Below are 20,626 nucleotides of genomic sequence, written 5' to 3'. Positions count from 1 at the left end.
GTGTGAACAGCCATGTTTTCGTCATTCTTCTGAACGTTAGTAGTCATTGGGAAGATCTGATCTGTGGTGGGAGCGAGTTCCAAAGTCTAGCAGCTGCGACAATAAAACGTTTGTCGCCCCAGGAGACTGTTTTAGTACGAGGCACTATGAACAGGGATGCCGTGGATGAGCGAAGCGCCCGAGATGGAATACAGGTTGCTAAGTCTTTGATCAGAAATTGAGGCCCTGTTTTGCGCAATGTTTTATAGGCCTTAAACATGATACGGCTCTTCACAGGAAGACAGTGATATTTATGAATAACATGAGATATTGGCTTATATTTAGGAGTTCCCGGGAGCATCCTGGCCGCTGCGTTCTGAATGGTTTGCAGCTTGCGAATAACCTTGTTTTGGGCATTCAGAAGAAGCCCATTGCAGTAGTCAATTGTTGACATGATTAAAGTGCTAACAAGAGTTTTTCCTGATGTCAAGGGAAGAAATGGAAGAATTTTTTTTATCATGCATAGCGCAAATCAACAAGAGGATCCCAGCCACCAAAGCGAGGAGCAAGGGGAACCCTCCGAAGACACTTGAAAAAATAGAATGTAAAAATGCGGGGATCACACCAAAAACAGTCTGGAAAGATGTCACGAGGCCGGAGCCCACAATTTTAAAAAAATGAACAAGGCCAGTCGTAGACGAAGCATTAAAGATAGTTTGAATCAAGGTTCCAAAATGGAGGGGGAGGTTGGTATTTAAAAGAGCTTGTACCTCAGTGCGTGTGTTTGCAACATTAAGAAGAAATGTTTCACGGGATGAAGTTAACGCAACCTCTTTTTTAGACAAAAGAGCCCTTATTCTGCTCATCCTATTGAACTCTGCGTTCAAGGTTGGAATCTCTGGCCAGATGGATATATCGAGTCGGCCTTGCGGGGGTGGGAAAAGGACGTTATTACAGCAAACTACTTTTTGTGAAACAGTCACTATGTAAGGAATACCCACTAGCATCCCACAGCAAGCTTCACTATTTAAAAGCAAATAACTACCGTTGGCAAGCAGCTTAAAAGAAGACGTTATAACTGGCATTGGAATCCCCTTTAGGACACAAGCTAAATTAGGAGTGTGTATATTGCAAGCGCCATGTAATTGTATATGTCTGCAAACAACAGAGTGATCAGGAGCGGAATTGCATTCTTCACCTTTTAAGTAAACTTCCTTGCCATCCCTCACGCATCTGTAAGTGAACGGAAGTGACCAAACTTCATGCAGAAACGCATCACCAAGTTGTTCGTATCTGCCGATAGCATAGTGTTTCATGCACAAACTAAACTTGAACAAACTGAACGGTAAAGTTACTAATCCGTGAACTAACCACACGGCTGAATTTAACTCAGCTACAGAAAAAGGTAAAGGTTCTAATTTTTCAATGTGCAGCAATGCATAAGTAGCATCTTTCATGGACATGAACTGCTGTTTTTCAGTCAAATTAAACGGAAGGAACAACGATGAAATATTCATGTAATCCCAAGGGACTTTCCCTGCCTTTAACGTTTGCAATGTCCATGCAAACTGCATAATTGAACGCAACTGATTTTGACCATGATACAACACAGATACATCATCTTGCACAATGTCTACGACAGAAGAAACAATATTACCTAATGTATAAATTCTAGAAGACAACGTATTAATACTATTATCTATCACAGCCAATACTTTTTCCATATTGGCCTGGTCAATAGCACGTAGTCTAGAAGCAGCCTCAATTTGCGACAACTTCCAAACTTCATTATAAATAGCATAAGCCCATCGTTTAGATCTACCATTAACAGGACCCTTAATGAAATCATTCAAATCTATTTTTTCATTTAAACGTGACAAATGAAGTTTAACTGAAGTTAAGGTGGAATGTTGCAGCCATGACTGACATAACTTACCTACAGAGTAGGTAGTCACCGTGTGTGAAGATGTGAAACGAGGGTCAACCCTAAGTTGTGTATACCCCGGAGTCAAATCCAGAAATCGGCGTTGACAGGAATCTGAGCTTGTTTGCCATACCAACCAACCCTCAGGATTCAATGTTGAAATATTGAAGGTGCCATTGGAAACAAGCGACTGCAACCTAGTAAGGGACAGATCTGAGTGATTTTCCCAACCAGGATAAGCACCCAAATCAGGGATCGAGGGGGAAATTAATTTTTTAGATATAGCCAATCCAAAACAGGTGGTCTGAAAAATAGATGAATTTAAAAATAAAATATGGTTAGGGATAAGACAGGCACGATGCAAAGCTTCTGTTCCTTGTACCTGCCACGGTTTAGACAGTTGCTGGTCATCCAGTCACTGATGGCCAATAGGCCTCCTTGAAATTTTTTGGCTACTTCCTTTCCATCGTTATGTATAGTCAACACCAACTGAGTGTCGTCAGCATATGATGTGAGGCCCAACCCATGACTCCTAATGACTCTGGCCAGGTCCGCCACATAAATATTAAAAAGGGTCGGGCTCAGGGATGAGCCCTGTGGGACACCACACGGGAGACTCAGTTGGGTTGACTGAAAGGTACCAAAGTTAACCGTCTGGGTACGGTTAGCAAGGAAAGAAGCCAGCAGGTCTTGTGCTTTATCCCCAATGCCCAATTCTGCGACTCGGTCGATAAGTATGGTATGATCGACCGTGTCAAAGGCTGCTGAGAGATCTAACAGCACAAGAACTGCTGTGCCTCCCTGATCCAGGATAACTCTGATGTCCTCGGTTGCCTTAATAAGTGCGGTCTCCGTTCCGTGGCCTTTACGGAAACCAAACTGAGTGGCATCCAGGAGCTGATGTTCTTCAATATAATTAGAAAGTTGGATATTCATTACCTTTTCAATGATTTTTGCCAGAAAAGGCAGGCTGACTATTGGTCTATAGTTCTTGGTTTCACTGGAATCGAGATTTGCTTTTTTTAAATGGGGTTTTATTATAGTTTTCTTCCATATCGTGGAGTATATACCTGAAGCGAACATAGAGTTGCAGATAATGGACAGGACAGGGGCTACTTGGTCTAATTCTGGCATAAGTACAGCCGGGGGACAAGGATCATTGGCGGAGCCAGATTTAATGGATGGGATTATACCAGCAATCTGATCAGAGGTTGTCTTTTCAAATTCCATTAAGGAGTGTTCGGGGGGGTCCTTTATTGTAGGTTGAGCCTTAGTGTTAGTTACCAATGCGAATTTTGCATAGATATTATTTACTTTATCGACAAAGAAATTCGCTAAAGAGTCACAGAGTGGCTGAGTGGGGGTTACATTACTAGCCGGTGTTTGCCCAGATAATTTGGCAACTACTTGGAATAAGTGTTTATTAGAATCATGTGCGGCTTTGATCTGGGCTGTGTAATATCTCCTCTTTTCCTGCATGATCAGCTGTTTATATTTGGTAAGTTCAGTTTTATAAACGAGTTTATCCTGGAGATTGTAGGATCTGTGCCATTTTCTTTCATAGTTCCTACACAGTTTTTTCTCTCCTCTAAGGAGTTCGGAGAACCAGGGGGCTGATGGTGCACTCCGATTTTTTGAAATATTTTTGGAGGGCACCAACCGGTCAAACGCATCATTAAGCCAGTTGGTGTAAGTTACTGACACTGCGTTGGGGTCGGAGGAGACTATGGGTTCAGTTGAAGATAGTTGTATTTTTAAGAGTTGAGGGCCCGATTTGATAGATAAAGTGCTAGGTAGGTACTTGACACTAATCTGGATCTCAAAAAAGATTGCGTGGTGATCAGACCATACTAAAGGGAGAGTACTCTGAAAGTGGATGGCCTGAGAGTTTGAAAAAAGGCCATCCAAAATATGGCCAGCTTGATGCGTGGCATTCGGGACTCGCTGGGATAGGCCTGTCGCTTCCATGTCAGTAAGTAAATTATTAGTGTTGACATCCAGATGATTCTCTAAATGAAAGTTAAAATCACCTAGGACTGTGAAGGTGGATTCAACTACTGAGGGTTCTAGCAGAGTACTTAGCGTAGAAAGAAACTCTGTCCTAGGTCCTGGTGGGCGATAAAGTAGAATGCCTTTGAAAGTATAGGATGCGGTTAGCTGAATGGAAAAGTATAGGGCCTCACAGGTAGGTAGGGGGATGGGTTCAATTTTCACAGTAAAACTGTTACGGAAAATCATGGCGAGTCCACCGCCTTTTTTATTTACTCTATCGTGCCTTAGGGCTGTGTAGCCCTCTGGGGTGGCATCTACAAGATCCGGTCCCGATGAAGGATCTGTCCAGGTTTCAGTTACAAAGAGAATATCGAGCTTATAATCAGTAATAAGATCTGCTATATCGTGTTTATGTTTAACAAGAGAACGCGCATTGATAAGCGCTGCGCTGATGTTTCTACTCGAAGGGGTTCGTGGAGTGTGTTGTACTAATACATTGGTTAAGTCGTGGGGTAAGTGTGTAGTTGCAATGAGGGCAAGCCTTCGGTGGCCCGCTCTTGCTGTCTAGGATCATGCGCCTACAGCCCATAATAGGTGCAGGACGTAAAGTAAATAGATCCAAAGAAGAGTAACTAAGAGTCTTGGGGTCAATGTACTCAGGACCAGGGGAAGTGGCCCTGGGCCCGGTCCAGGCGCGGACGGGCGCAGACGGGCTTGCCTTAAGTGGTGCTGGGCGCCCGAACAGCTAGAGCGCTAACCCACAGGAAGTGAGGTGGAATCTACTCCCAATGGCCCTCCGCGCAACGGCACTTGCCGCGTCGGACCGGGGCCAGGTGAGATATTCCCATGTTATGCCAACAGTGCAAATTGGCAATCTCGCATATTTATAACATATGGGTTTAAAAACCTGTGCAAGGACTGGTAGCAGCAAAGTGAAATTTTAAAATATTCAGGTAATACGAATGTACGCACAGAGCAGCTTGCAGCGTCTCGGTAATCATCGCCGTGAGGCAGGCATCCTTACACCATGGTGTAAGGGTGCCTGCTTCGGCATATGGCAGCTAATTATGCACCAGCGCAAGGGAGAGCAAAGAGATCCTTCATATCTTGTAAATAGGACGCATCCCTGTGCTTCGGAATTAACGCGGCACTGCCAAATGGCTTGCCTCAACGCGCTGCGTTAATTCTTTGTAAATAAGGCCCTATATGTGCAGCCTGAGCAAGCGGATGACAGAAATGTACAGGAGTACTTGAATGGTGTTCCATTAACATGTCTCAAGGTAGAATAACGAGAAGCACTAGATGGCCCGCTGTCTGGAGCAGAACTGGTTACAACCATACAGGAAATGCAGACATTTAAAATCCCTGGCAGCAACGGTCGGGAAGACATAGCAAACGTCCTAGACATGATGTGGTCGTGCCCCCTTGTGCAAACCTACTGGTCGGAGGTGGTGTGGAAGCTGCAGCTGAGTACCAGGACGCTGCCTGAGTCGACACATAAGCAGCGCCTGTTATGGTTACTCCTTATAAAAAGGCATGGAAAATAGAATGCACATTTTGGGACAATATTCGCTGAAAGAGGGATATCGATACACTGGCTGAGCCCGAGACCACCAAAGCTTAGTGGATGGACTATAGGTATGCCGGGATGGGCTGCTGAGGAAACGAGGCAAACCCACCTTCTAGCTCAGTCATTTTTAGCTGCATTTGGAGTCTACCTCTAGCCTCACATTCTCTGCATTTTAAGTCTAGTCGCGTGTGCTCTCTTTCGCTATTCTACCATTCTCAATCTGCCATCAGTCTCTGCATTCTCATTCTCAATGTACGTCTGTCACATCATTCACTCTCTATCTCACGCACACACGCACGCACACACACACAGTCACTCACTCTTTGGCGTCTCTTTCTTCCATTCTTCTCCTTTGCACTTCCAGGTCACCTCTTTCCTATCTTCTCTGCAGCCACAAATGACCTCTGTATCCCCAGTTTCTCTTCTTACGACTCTTGTTCTATCCCCTTTCTCTCTCTACATTCCCAGTGTAGTTCACTCTTGTCTCTAAAAGAGCGACAACCTGAGCTCAGACTGGGCTTGTTCTGTACCCCACCATGGTTAAAGAAGATGTAAACAATTCCTGCTGCAGAGTATAGGTAATGAGAGATTTGCAGTCCCATTATCCCACCCTTCTGTATTTAGTAATTTTGGACTAGATGACCTACGTCAGACCAGACGAAGGGACTACTAGTCCTTCACTCTCATGACTTGGGACCATTTTTTCCCTTAGTTCTGCTGTCACGAGAAGGTAGGTGGCTGGGCTACCTGCCTGCAGGACCACAGCCAGATGCTTCAAAATCAAGCTTTGCATGGATGCAACTTCAGGCCAGTGATGCTGCCTCTATTTGTTTCCATGTGAAAAGTGGTACTAGCAATACCTTGCCATGAGTTAGCTCTGTGCTGGCTTTAGCGCTGATGGTGCCCTGTGTGACAATCTTTGTTGGCCGCCACAAACTCCTTCTTCATGGGTTACCTTTCTACCACCTTTCAATGCTGCTCCTCGTCTCTCCCTAGCCCCTCTCCCACATTTACTTATTTTATAGTTTTTATATCTCTACTCATCCCAATGTAGACAATCAGCGAGCTTTACATAACATATTATAAAGAGACAATGACTCATTCAAGTGTGTAAATCAATGTATAGGAAATTTTACTTGAGACAATGAGGACGACACAGTGTAGGTGTTGCGTCACCCATACTGGTAGGCATTATATGTTAAGAATGCTTGGTCTGGAGGAAAGAAGGGGTAGGTTGACTAAGTTATTACGATGTGCAGTAACCAAAGTTGCTGCCCTGCGTCGCATGAAAAGGAGAGAGCATAACACCACCACATTTATTAACTTATGATGCTGTTGGTCTCACCTCTAGTGATGATGAACATTAGGCTGCCTCCTGCCAATGCACAATGTATGTAGGTGATGTCAAGCATAGGTTTTATACTGAAAAGGTACCCTTCCAACATAAAATCAGAGGTGTAACTTAGTCAATTTCGTTAGGGGGTTGTGAGCCGAAGATTGCTCAATAGGCATCGTAGCATGCCCAATTCAGAAGGACAGGAGCAGACATGCGACAGAAACCACGGCTGGAAAAGAGTGGTGTGGGAAGGCTGGACAGAAGATTAGATGAGAGGGCTGTATGTACTTCTTAATGATGAAGTATTTTTATGGTTCTTATAGCATGGAAAACATAACAGCGCCTTTTCTTTGTCAGTAGTTATTCCGGTGTGGCTTTCTGAGGATTCTTTTTCTTTCCTTCTTTTCCAGCTCATCTGTTCACCAAGATGGGGCCACCCGGAGGCTCAAAAGAAAAGAGAGCAGCAGCAAGTAGGAGTTCCGTCACTACTTCTTAATCAGAAACCGTCACCACACCCAACAGTTTGGTGTCCAATAGTCAGAACTGCTGTCACTTTAAGTGAATAAGGTGCATTCAGTCTATTCCCTCCTGTGAGGGGTCTTAGTGCTTTCCTCACTTGGGGTTATTTCTGGTTTCAACTCTGTGGGGGACAGAGGATCTTGATGGCTCCACCACTGCTAGAGGTGGCTTTTTCAGTGTGTTTATCCCCAAACGTTTTGCTTTTTGGCCTCCAATTTCTGACCTGTTTTTGTTGGCTTTATGATTCTGGGCACTTTACCACTGCTGATCAGTACTAAAGTGCATATACTCTCCTTGTAAACTGTGTTTATGGATTGATGTTTCCATGATTGGTTTATTTGGTTTACTAGTAAGTCCCTAGTACATTGCACGGTGTGTGCCCAGGGCCTGTAAATCAAATGCTGCTAGTGGGCCTGCAGCACTGATTGTGCCACCCACACATGCAGCCTTTCAAAGGGTTCTCCGACCTGCCACTGCAGTGTCTGCACGCAGTTTCTACTGCCATGTCGACCTGGCAAGTGCACCCACTTGCCAGGTCCTATCCTTCCCTTTTATTATAGTACTTATAGAAACAACGATGAGGGTTGCTGCTATGTGTGCACCAGAGAGTATAATCTAGTGTAATAATTGGAGGCTTAAATAGGTGGACCAGATAGGAAACAGTTTTAGTGTTATGGCAATGAGGCCTTGAAATCGGAGTTTATGATTGGTGTTTGAATCCTTTAAAAGGGGACTTCAGCGGGCTTATGCTACAGAGCAGGGCTATCGGACCGGCTGTGTGGAACGAGGATATGCTGAAGCAAGGTATGCGTTTAGAATAAGGGAGTTTAATTTATTTTTGGGGGACCAGTGAGAGCGATACTAATTGGGTGCCATTTAGTTTTATTTTCAGATTAATTATTAGCTAAGAGGAGGTTAATCAACAAACTGAAATTATGGGAATAATAATGGATGTGGAAGTGTCTGGAAAAAAGATGGTGGTTTCTAGCTATTGAGCTGGATTATCGGATCTGTTGTGGAATATATGGGGATATATTATTCCAAGGTACGTCATGTTAGTAGGATGCGTTAGCCCATTAATGGTAAAGAATGTAGGATTGGTATCATTGACTTGTCTTTTGTCTTTAGATTAACTAACTGATATACAGAGGTATGGAATGAGATACTGAAATTATTGGCAAGTGCTAGGAAACGAAGAATTGGAAAGAGTACGGAAGGAAAAGAGAGCATAGATTTGCAAGGATTGTTTCAAGTAACATTGAGGTGAGAAACAAGCAGTAGGGATGGACTATTAGGAAATACTAATTTAATTTAAAGATTATACTTTCATGTTTGAAATATAAAGGGGACTATGGGTTATCCTCCTGAATAAAAATATACTGAATGGGTGACAGGCCTTGGATGGGATTATGGACATAATTTCGATAATTAAGGAATGAAGCAACTATTATATTGTTTTCAGTATTGCAAGCAGCTGTTAACACTGTTCTATACATGGATATTTTTGATTATGATCAACAAGTTTGTACTGTCAAATAGGTATATTCTGTATATTGTGGATATATTTCTTCCTTATATAGGTATCGTGATAGGATTTATATATCGAACAATGTATATTGATATGATGTTTTTCTTTTCTTTTTTTTACAGCCCTGATGATGTCCTAGATAGGACGAAACACGTTTACAGAGGTATGGAATGAGATACTGAAATTATTGGCAAGTGCTAGGAAACGAAGAATTGGAAAGAGTACGGAAGGAAAAGAGAGCATAGATTTGCAAGGATAGTTTCAAGTAACATTGAGCCCTGATGATGTCCTAGATAGGACGAAACGTGTTGGCTGTATAATTGTACATATTGAGCATTGTATTGAGCATTAAGCTGTACAACTGTATATACTAAGCATCATTTATTTGAATTGATTTATTACAAAGTGTATAATTTTGAATATTGCTGGTATAAATGAATCAATGCATCAGTTCTACATGTGATGGTTAAGATGGAAACCAATGTATAGGTTTATTGGAATACTTTTGAATAATTGAAACAATTAGGAAGGAAATACACAAATAATTATAAAGAATAAGGAATAAAAACAAATAACTCAAATTCATTTTGTACTACAACATTTATTTGTTTATAACATGTAACATTACTCCGCTCCTTTCTATTATACTTTTGAACTTCCCTTTTATTACATGTGAGCCACCTCTTAGGTAGGCCCAAGGTACTCCTGTGGGCAAGGTACAGTGTATATGAAAAGTAGGACATGTATTGGTGTGTGTGACATGTCCTGATAGTGAAATACAATGTATTTTGTTTTTCACTATGGAAAGGCTATCTGTCCCATAGGATCAAATGGGAGTTTATTTATCTTATGCATATTACTTCCTATTGGGACAAGATAGAAAGATGGAGTTTAGTATGCCTGAACTCAGAATACAAAACTGCATCTTTTAGTAAAGATGATTTTTAAATTGTGTGTTTGAAAATACCACCTTTTAGAAAGTTGGTATTTTTTTGCTTAGCCATCCTGTGTGCCTTTGCTGGTTTGTGGATTGACTGTATGGCTTTGGAGTGACAGGGGCTGGGGATGTGCATTCACTGTAGACAACCAGTGGGGAGGATGAGGTGTGTCCTGCCTTTCCTGGTTGAGTCAGGGCAGGCTGAATAGACCTGAGCTGCATTTAAAATAGTGGGAGGAGATTTCCTTGCACCTAAAGGGGCCTGGTCTGCCTTACACAATGCTGTCTCCACCTTCGGCCGGGAAACTGGACCAGGGAGGACAGGACACACATGGTTTTGACTGAGTACAGAGCCTCTCTGCCACAAGAGAACAAAGATATATTGAGTATAAATATTGGGAGCCAGACCCCAGAATTTTAGAATACTTCTGGACTCAAGAGGAACCTCTGCCAAGGAGAAGAGCTGTCCCTTTTATGTGTGCTGTCTGGGGTTGGCCTGCAGTGGCTGTTTTTGCCAAGGAGAGGACAAAGACATTGCTGTGTGCTGTGCATCCTGCATGAAGAAGATCTCCAAGGGCTTGAAGTCGAGCTTACCTCCTGTTCTGAAGTCTCAGAGACACAAAGACTTCACCACCAGCTCCCTTGAACTCCCTTGCTTGGAGTTCTGACCTGCCTAGAGGTGCCTGTTCCTGTGTTGGGCCTCTGGAGGTTGTTACCTGCTGCTGGGAGATGAGAAAAGAGAAGCAACTGAAGAAGCGGGACGCATCCGTACCTGTTTCTGATGCAACACCGCAGTGCGAGGAGAATGTCCACGCATCGCCGCTGTGCCGCTGAAGGAACTGACGCAGCGTCTGCCCGCGGTTGGAGAAATCGCCACAATGTTGTTGCTGCAGTATTGGCCATTCACTACATCATAACCCAGAAATGTTTGCTCCTTTGCATCATGGTACATGCAGTGCACAATTTGCACTCCTCTCAGTGTTTACTGCGGTGTCAGCTCTACAGTCAACACTAAGGGGAATGCCCTTAGTGTTGACTGTGGTGTTGACACTACAGTCAACACAGAGGGGAGAGCAAAGTGTACCATGATACAAAGGAGCAAACTTTTCTGGGTTAGGATGTAGTGGCCATACCCTTTTCCCTGCCCAGACTATTTTTCATGACCTCCTCTACCATTTATCACACATTCCTAATGTTCCTTTTTGTAAAAATTGCATTCCAGCCCATTGGTTACACTTTATCCGGCCCGAGCCGGAGATTACGGCTCAAGCTGGAGAGTACAGCCCTAGCCAGAGAGTACGGTCTGAGTGCGGAGAGTACGGTCCGGGGACGGAGATTCTGGCCTGACTGCGGACGTAAAGTTAGGAGTCGTAAGTGATTTCTGTGAATACCAAAAATTGTAAGTGCCTTCTGTGAATATCAGAAGTAGTAAGTTTGGGATTTTGTCTCAGATTAGTTTTGTGAATCGGCCCCATACTATTTTTCCCTGCTTTCCCTTTGGAATTTGGTTGTTGGAACTCTGGTTAGTTGTTGCCCCTGTGGGGCCTTGTCAAAATGGAAATCAACTTTTGATAACTGCACATCTACAAAATGAGGAAACTAAAATTATTTTGCAAGGAGAGGGGGCTACCTGTGAAGAGGAGATCCACGAGGCAGCCCTGCATAGCTATGAGATACTACGCTGGGAAGCAACAGTATCAGATGACTCTGAGGTGGAATCTGAGGGGTGATCCCCAGCCAGAATACCAAGAGGGCCGTGGCCCTCAGAAGGTAACATTATGGGAAAGATTGGCTTGTGAGGAAAGGATTTGGATTTGCGCTTGTGACTGGAGGCTGAGGCAGCTAGACTGGGAGTGCGAGGAGATACAGTGAGCCTTAGCTGAAAACTAAATCTGTGTAGCTCAGGAAGTGAAATTGGCTGGGTTAGAGGTGGAGTACAGCTCAGATGGTGGCAGCAAAAAGGTGTTATCTAGTGCTGAGGGAGAAGTACACACACCCAGAGATGTGGCGCCTGACTTGAAGGAGGGGGGTTAACATACACCAGGGCGTTCAGGTTTATGAGGTGGCTCCAGTGGTGCACAGTGTCCCTGAGGTAAATTGGGGAACTGGCACAGGGGATCATATTCCTAGTTGGGGGAGGGATACTCTACTGACTCTAGGAGAGAGGTGCAGGGAGAGGGGTCCCCCATGGTAGAAGCCCTGGTATGTGAATGTGGAGACCGCCCAGAAGAGTGTGGGTTGAGTAAGAGAGACATTCAGACACTGTCTTGCCAGTCTCAGGAAAGGGATGTGGGGTACTTGTGCGAGGCACTGGATGGTGAGGCAAAGAGTAGCTTGGTTAATGCCTGTGTGGGGCTGTGTGATTCATTTGTTGGAGAGCATATTTTAAGTCCCTGCTTTCCAGAGCTATGCCAACACCTGGTGGAGTGTGAGTTCTCCACCCCAGGGGCTCACACCAGAGGCAGACCTTTTGGTGGATTCCACAGGGTCTGAAGAAGCATCTGGGGGTGATCCTGAAGGAGGTGGCTGAAGTTTTCCCCAACTAAGTGAGATGGGGAGGGTTGTGGTAGCCCAGATAGGTCCCAGAGTAGTGGGAGGGGTGTAGGGTTCCATGTCCTGTCTCAGATGAGAAGGAGTGGGGCTGGGCTGTATCCCGAGGTGCCCAAAACCCAGTCTCAAAGCCTGATTGGTTCCATGAGGGAACACCAGGAACGGGGCCTGGTCTATAATGGAGGCCATACTCCGAGGAGGATCCCAATGTGTCAGGTGAGCTGAGAGGGGTTGCTGTAACAAGCGCTCAGGCTAGTTCGCGTTGTGTCTATTATGATCCTAGTGTGCACGGTGCTGCCAAGTCGGAGGAAATACCCTGTAACCCCGGTGACTGTGTGAGTTGAAAAACCCACACTAATAATGAAAGCACAGTCCTGGGCACACGTAATAGGGTTATGACACTGGTTGAAATGTTTCATATTATACGAATGTCTATGGTCTCATGGTTGAAATGTTTCATATTATACGAATGTCTATGGTCTCACCCGTTCCATCAGATTCAGGCAATCCCCTTTTGGGAATTCGTCAGAGCTAGGAGGAACTGCAGCGAAGAACCAGAATTTCAAAAGTGCGTTTCTAACATGAAGAACAGGTTCAAGGCTAGAGGTTACAATGCATGCACCATACACAAAGCAGAGAAAAGAATATAGAGAGGCATGAAACATTATGTGATAAGAACACAGTCATTAAACAAGAGCAACCTGTGAGACAGCTTACCGATTACAGTGACATGGGTCTAGCCATGAGGAGAAGCCTCAACAAACACTGGGGTGTCCTGCTGGCTGACACTACTCTTAGAGATGTCATTACCAAGAGACCTCAGATCACCTACAGATGGGGCAGAATTCTCAGAACGAGACCTAGTCCTAGTGTACCACGCCCCTACACCAGTCACCCATGGCTCACAACGCATACTTTGGGATTTTTCAAATGTGGGTGTTGTGGAGTCTGCATGTTTGCCCAGAATGGCATCAAAAACTTCACAGAGATCAATAAGAAAAAATACCTGATCAATTGCAACATCAATTGTAACACAAAATGTGTTATATACATTCTAGAATGCACTTGCAAACAATGGTACATCGAGAGCACCATCAGACCACTGAAAGAACGGATTGGGTAACATATCAGAGCACTCTAATGTCAAGACACCCGATACCCCATGGCAGTACATGCAGCCACTTGTCCCATGCAAGGCTCACAAAGACGCTTTTCCTTCTTCGGATTTGATGTTGCTGCTGCCAACGCCAGAGTTGGCAACAGAGAATTGAGACTTAGACATCTGGAAGCCACATGGATCATGCGCCTCCAGACGGTACAACACGGACTAAACACTGACCACGAGCTTCATTACTTTCGAGGCGAATGAACTCTGGTCACTGAACAATCCATGAGCCACGAACTTCATTACCTTCTGGGTGAATGAACTATGGACACTGAACTATCTTTTACCTGCTCTTGCCACAAAGAATACGAATCGCTTCTCCTTTGTCACAAGATACAGTAGGTGCATGGGAGCTAATAGTCTATGCTCCAACATCAGTACATTGCATACTAATCAACTCTGTCACCATGATGGTTTTCCATTCACACTTTTATGTATACAATGTTACTATACTTGTAATTTTATGTCACTCTGTCTCTGTTTGATTTTAGTATATTTCGTCATAGCGGCTTGCATCGGTTAACTAATGCATATACATTTCTCATTTGTCATCTTTTATGTTTCTGTTTGATTACAGTACAATTTGTCACAGCGGCTTCCATCGGGTAACTAGTGCATATACATTTCGTATTGGTCATCTACTATGTTTCCACACATGTTCTCAATGGTTGACCTCCAGGTTATTTTGTTAAGGCTCAGTGTCTTGGGTGCTCTCCTCCCAATTGTCCTCAAGACTGCTAACATACCTTACTCATATCAGCATCCTCCTCCTTGTTCCCAGCTATTCACCAGCTTCCATACTCCCTCACACTTTCTATTCCTCTTGCACACTTTGAGTACTTTTCCTCATTGGTGCTTTTCACCCACTCCTCCCCGAGACTGCCATCTCACCTTTATCATAAATATAATGCCCAGCATCTCCTACTGTGGTTTTAAGTATCCTCTCCTATCTTCCAATCTCCCACATTCTTAAACTACGGTTAGTACACTTCCACTTTGTCCGTTACGTCATCTCCGGCCAAATTGAACCAGGCTAGTCACGGTCTAGTTTTTTTCGCACTGCGCCTGCTCAAATACCACGTTATGGCTTCCGCCGTCTTCTGCATCCGGAATACCAGACAGAACCAGTATCTCCTCCCAGACCACCAGATACTATTGAGGTAAGCCTCACCTGCTTTGTCGCTCGATTGCCGATCTGTATCATTAGTTTCAGTCCCACTACATCGGACCGCTTTCTTTCACCAGATTACCTCGCTAGAACGGCGCACCCGCCGAACACTCCCCCAGAGATACTGGATTGACTTGTGCACAGTCCCTACGGGTAAGAATGCACCTCACCCCTCTGAGTTAGTACTTCATTGATACTCCCTCCCTTTAATTTTAATTTTGACCCCTCCGCCTATTCTCCACAGTCACATTATCCTCGTATCCCCAACCACTGCCTCTACACGTCGCTAAAGGCCAAGTTTCACTACTTTTGAGGTAAGCGAACTACTCACTGTGAGTACACTTCCCCCATACTCCACGGGTCACCACTTCATTCTACTCTCTTCGAATCTCTTCTTTTAGGACTGCACGTAATTGGTGGCCCACCCACCCTTTTTACACATATACTCCGGAGTTGATCGCCATACCGGGTCTCCTCCATCTACAAACCAAGAACTCTGAAGTGGACCCCGTTGTTTTGGTCCTCATCGAACTTCCCCTGCCGGGTTGGAATTATCACCGGCCTCGCGGTGAGCCCTTTTACTTGGTTATTTCTCCACGCAGTACATATCTCTTTTTCTGCCCATCCTGCTCACTCTCCTCATCCGTGCCTATTTCCATTCTCCCTTTCTATAGACACTGCAATATTCTTTTGAACCGCCACACAGGTATTATCTTCCACCTTTTTACCGTTCATTTTCTAATGCTTATGCTCGCCACGCACATGTCAACTTAATTGATCATATGGCAGACTCCCCTTTCTGGGTTCGTGTACTCTAATCGCCCCTTTGAGCCACTGTGCATATACTTGTTTCTCCCCCATTATGCCTGTTCCAGCGCTATCTTTCCTCCCACCTAGCTCACCATTGAGCATGTGTAACAACCCCTATTTTTCCTCTCATTTTTTCAACTGATACCATTGTGCGCTTCAAATTGTGTTTGAGTTTAAATTGAACATGTATTTCACTTGAGTACATTTTTTACCTTTTCATGTCACCTTACCACCAACACTCACCATGTGCTTATATTGTTTCACAAATGTTGTTTTTTTTTTTGTGTCCCTTGCGTAGTCACGATCTTCATAACACGGGACCTGTCTCCATACTTAGTTGCTTTCTTTATTTGTCTGCTCATTGTTCCACATAGGGTTTCCACATATGGTGATTTTGACCTACTGCTTTTTTCCCCCCTTCTTTTGTCGTGATCTGGGTTTGGCAACAACCTTCTTTATGATTTTGCATTTGTTTATTTTATGTTTTGTATCCTCCCCAGCCCTGAAGAGTCACGGGTTACTGCCCTAGTGTGACGAAACACATGTCGGCTGGTTGTTTTTTTCTTTGTTGCAATATTAAAGACTTGTGAATAACATTCTGGTGTGGACCATAGACATACGTATAATACGAAACATTTCAACCAGTGTCATAACCCTATTACGTGTGCCCAGGACTGTGCTTTCATGCTCTGTCAGGTGGACAGGAGGCTGGAGACCTGCGCCAGGCAGACTCTTGCACAACTCCTGAGGGGCTTTAGTGTACTCCCCCGGAAGTCCTGGGTTGCCAGGCACAGGTCCAGCCTAAGGTTGCAGACCCTGCGTTGGAGGGCCAGTGTGTCCCCACTGACCTGCTAACAGTGCCCCTACCAGTTTGTCTTCTGGGGGCACCGTTCCAGGTGGGAGGGTGCAGGGCCCCAGTCGGGGGTGGGGGGGGGGGGTAGGGAGATGGCATAGATAAAGAGGGAGGGAGTTCCATAATTTGGCAGCGTTGTACGAAAATAGCCGGCCGCCACTTCTGGCCCTTTTAATTCTAGGGACGACGGCTAGGTGTAGCCCATCAGAGCGCAACGTCCTATTCGCTTGATAGGGCTGGGCCATCGATTAAATAATAGCAGGACCATTTCCTCCTATTATCTTATGGGAAATGCACAGGGCCTTGAAGTAAACTCTCTCCTGGACCGGGAGCCAATGAAGAGATTTCATGGTAGGTTTTGCCGACTGCCGGGTCGGAGTCCCCAGGAGAATCTTTGATAGATAGATAGGGTTTAGTATGCCTAATCTCAGAATATAAAACTGCATCTTTTAGTAAAGATGATTTTTATATTGTGTGTTTGAAAATACCACCCTTTAGAAAGTGGGTATTTTCTTGCTTAGCCATCCTGTGTGCCTCTGCTGGTTTGTGGATTGACTGTCTGGCTCTGGAGTGACAGGGGCTGGGGATGAGCATTCACTGCAGACAGCCACTTAGGGGTTGAGGTGTGTCCTGTCTTTCCTGGATGAGTCAGGGCTGGGCTGGATAGACCTGGGCCGCATTTAGAGTAGTGGGAGGAGATTTCCTTGCACCTGAATGGGCCTGGTCTGCCTTACACAATGCTGTCTCCACCTCCTGCCGGGAAGCTGGACCAGGGAGGACAGAACTGGTTTGGACTGAGAACAGAACCTCTCTGCCACAAGAGAACAAAGAGAAATTGAGTATAAACATTTGGGCCCAGACCCCAGAACTTTAGAATACGTTTGGATCAAAAGGAATCTCTGCCAAGGAGAAGAGCTGGGACAGCTGAAGGAGAAGTATTGACCCTTTCCTGTCTGCTGTCTGGGGTTGGCCTGAAGTGGCTGTTTCTGCCAAAGAGAGGACAAAGACTTTGCTGTGTGCTGTGTATTCTGCTTGAAGATCTCCAAGGGCTTGAAGTAGAGCTTGCCTCCTGTTCTGAAGTCTCAGGGACACAAAGACTTCATCACCAGCTTCCATGAACGCACTTGCTGGGAGTTCCAACCTTCCCATAGGTGAATGTTCCTGTGTTGGGCCTCTGGAGGTTGTTCCTGCTGCTGGGAGCTGAGAAAAGAGAAGCAACTAAAGAACCGTGACGCATCTGCACCCGTTGCCGAAGCAACATCACTGTGCGGGGAGAATTTCCAAACATCGCTGCCGTGCCACTGAAGGAACTGATGCAGCGCCTCTCCGCAGCAATGCAGTTGCCACCGCTGCATCAAGAACCAACGCCTCCCGAATCCCCATGCATCGCACCGGGGCACCAAGACTCCAGCAATAACGGGGCCGCAGTGAGAAACAGTCACATCACCACCCTGCACAGAAATAAATGAGCGCATCACCTCCTCTTCAGTAAGGAACTGATGCATCACCTCCCCTGCATGGCAGTAAGGAACCAACACATTACCTCCCCTGGAGCAAGGAACGGATGCATCACTTTCCATGTGCGTAAGGAACCAACGCATCACCTTCCCTTTGGCTGTTTTTGCTTATGATTCTGACGCATCCAAGGCACTTTGTGTTGAAAGTGTTACATCTATACTTTGCTATAGACAGAACTGTTTTTACCTTTTAAAAGTCATATCTTGATCACTGCATGTTGGATTTTTGCCATTTTGGTCTTGTTTGGTTTAGATAAGGATTACTTATTTTTCTAAACTGGTGTGGTGTTCATTTGTAGGGTTTTCACTGTATTACTGTATGTGTGCACAAATGCTTCACACACTCAATCATTCAATCACAAGATTTGTAAAGCGCACTACTTACCCGCGAGGGTCTCAAGGCACTGAGGAAGAGGAGGGAGAGGGGGGGTTGCCGCTACTGGTCGAATAGCCAGGTCTTGAGTCATCTCCTGAAGGTCAGCAGGTCTTGAGTCTGTCGTAGGTTGAGGGGAAGGGTGTTCCAGATCTTGGCGGCGCGGTGGGAGAAGGATCTGCCTCCGGTGGTGGTTCTCTGCATCTTGATCCGTCGTCTCTCCTTGCCCACTCGTCCTTCTACTGATGTTCCGTCCTCTCCCAGCTGCAACTTCCTTTTCTCCCTCCTTCAGACTCTGGGCTGGTCGGTTTGCCTACGGTCCCCTTCCCTCTGTTGGAGACAACGATAGTCCCTTTTCAGTGTTGGTGCACATTTTGCTCTCATGGTCACTTCTTGGTCACTTCCTTATTTTTACAGGACAAGCGCGGGAGATTGGAAGAAGTTGTGGGGGACATCGGAGGAATGTACAGTAATTTGGGGGGATCAGGGAGGGGTCATGGAGCGTCTCCTCACAAGTGGGTACCAGCTGTATTACTGTTGCAACAGTCAAGAAGGTGATAAAAGGAATGTTGCCGTCGCCGAATGGATGAGGAACAGCCGACTGAAGCTGAATTCGGACAAGACAGAGGTCCTCATCCTTGGTTTCACCCCTTCAGCCTGGGACGACTCCTGGTGGCCGACCACACTGGGAACAGCTCCAACACCCACTGACCACGCACGCAACCTAGGGGTCATCCTCGACTCCACCCTCTCCATGACTAAGCAGGTCATCGCCGTGTCCTCCTCCTGCTCCGCAGGATCTACAAGTGGATCCCCACCGAAACGAGAAGAACGGTCACCCAGGCCCTCGTCAGCAGCAGATTGGACTACGGAAACGCCCTCTATGCAGGAACTTCAGCCAAACTCCTGAGACGGCTGCAACGCATCCAGAACGCCTCTGCACGTCTGATCCTCGACATCCCCCGCCGCAGCCACATCACACCCCACCTGAGAGACCTGCACTGGCTCCCCGTCAACAAGAGGATGACCTTCAAACTCCTCACCCACGCACACAAGGCACTCCACAACACCGGACCAACGTACCTCAACAGCCGACTCAGCCTCTACACCCCCACCCGCCAGCTCCGCTCCGCAGACCGCGCCCTCGCCACCATCCCCCACATCAAAAGAACGACTGCCGGCGGCAGGTCTTTCTCCCACCCCGCCGCCAAGACCTGAAACACCCTCCCCACCCACCTACGGCAGACCCAAGACCTACTGACCTTCAGAAGACTCCTCAAGGTCTGGCTCTTCGAGCAGTAGCAGCACCCGCCCCCCACCCCCAGTGCCTTGAGACCCTCACGGGTAAGTAGTGCGCTTTACAAGTGATTGATTGATTGATTGAATCTAAGCCACTGGCATTTGCTCAGAGCACATTTCAGTACTTTGTTTTTCGTCCACTATGTCACTCTAAACAGAGACCTGTGACATGTAAATCAGTCTTGGTCCTGCTCAAAGAGCAGTTTAGCCGAACTGCCAAGCTAGGACCATCGTCTAATGGGAATATATATGAGCAACCTATGCCAGGCTTCAGCCTATTTAGGCCTCGTTAATGAGGTATACCGTTAGGCATGAGGCACAGGATCCATGGCTAGACATACCCATTGCATTGAGGAAGTCTACTGCAAGAAACAACAAGGTAATGGAAAAAATTATTGAATAAATCTCATCCACAGACGATCACTTGGGCTGAGTTCCAGACTATGATTTATTCTGTCTGAAGGGGATGCAGCATAGCAGTTTGGGCTGGACTGTCCCAATTAGAGTAGGACCAAGACTGGCACGCATATTGCAGTTTTCTGTTTAGAGTGGCATAGTGGGTGAGAAACGATGGTCTGTTACCGGTGGCCCTGCGAGTGGCTGAGATTATTTCAAGCATTCCTTTCCTCACCTTGTTTATGCTGACTGTGCAGCTATTCATACGCTGGATTCAGTCCAGCTCCAGCAAATTATCCCACCTATATCCCAGTGGGGAGTACTGACACAAGGATACATGCAGCAGTACTATTGAATTCCATGTATGGGCTGTGTGGAGGAGTAGCTTGCAGGGGTAGATGGGGTCATTATTTCCCTCTCAAGCGTGGCCCAGTTGCAAAAGACCAACATTATGGACAAACACCATATGTTTGTCCTATGCATTCTTGGGCAGGCCGCATGTGTAAGAGATCAAAGTGAGAGAACACCTGGGATCTCACATCTCCTCCATGTTGACCAGCCCATCAGGGAACTAAGACAAGCTGTGGCAAGACATACATTACCAGAAGGCAAACAGATTTGAAAGGTTCTTTTTATATAAAACCCTCTTGCTGCGTTTTGAAGTGCTGTGAACAAGAAGTGCCACTGACATCCTTTTTTTTTGTGCTAAC

Source organism: Triturus cristatus, chromosome 8, assembly GCF_964204655.1.
Source record: "Triturus cristatus chromosome 8, aTriCri1.1, whole genome shotgun sequence".
In the NCBI taxonomy this organism is placed as follows: domain Eukaryota; kingdom Metazoa; phylum Chordata; class Amphibia; order Caudata; family Salamandridae; genus Triturus; species Triturus cristatus.
The sequence above is the reverse complement of the archived record's forward strand: the minus strand, read 5'-3'. Positions refer to the sequence as shown.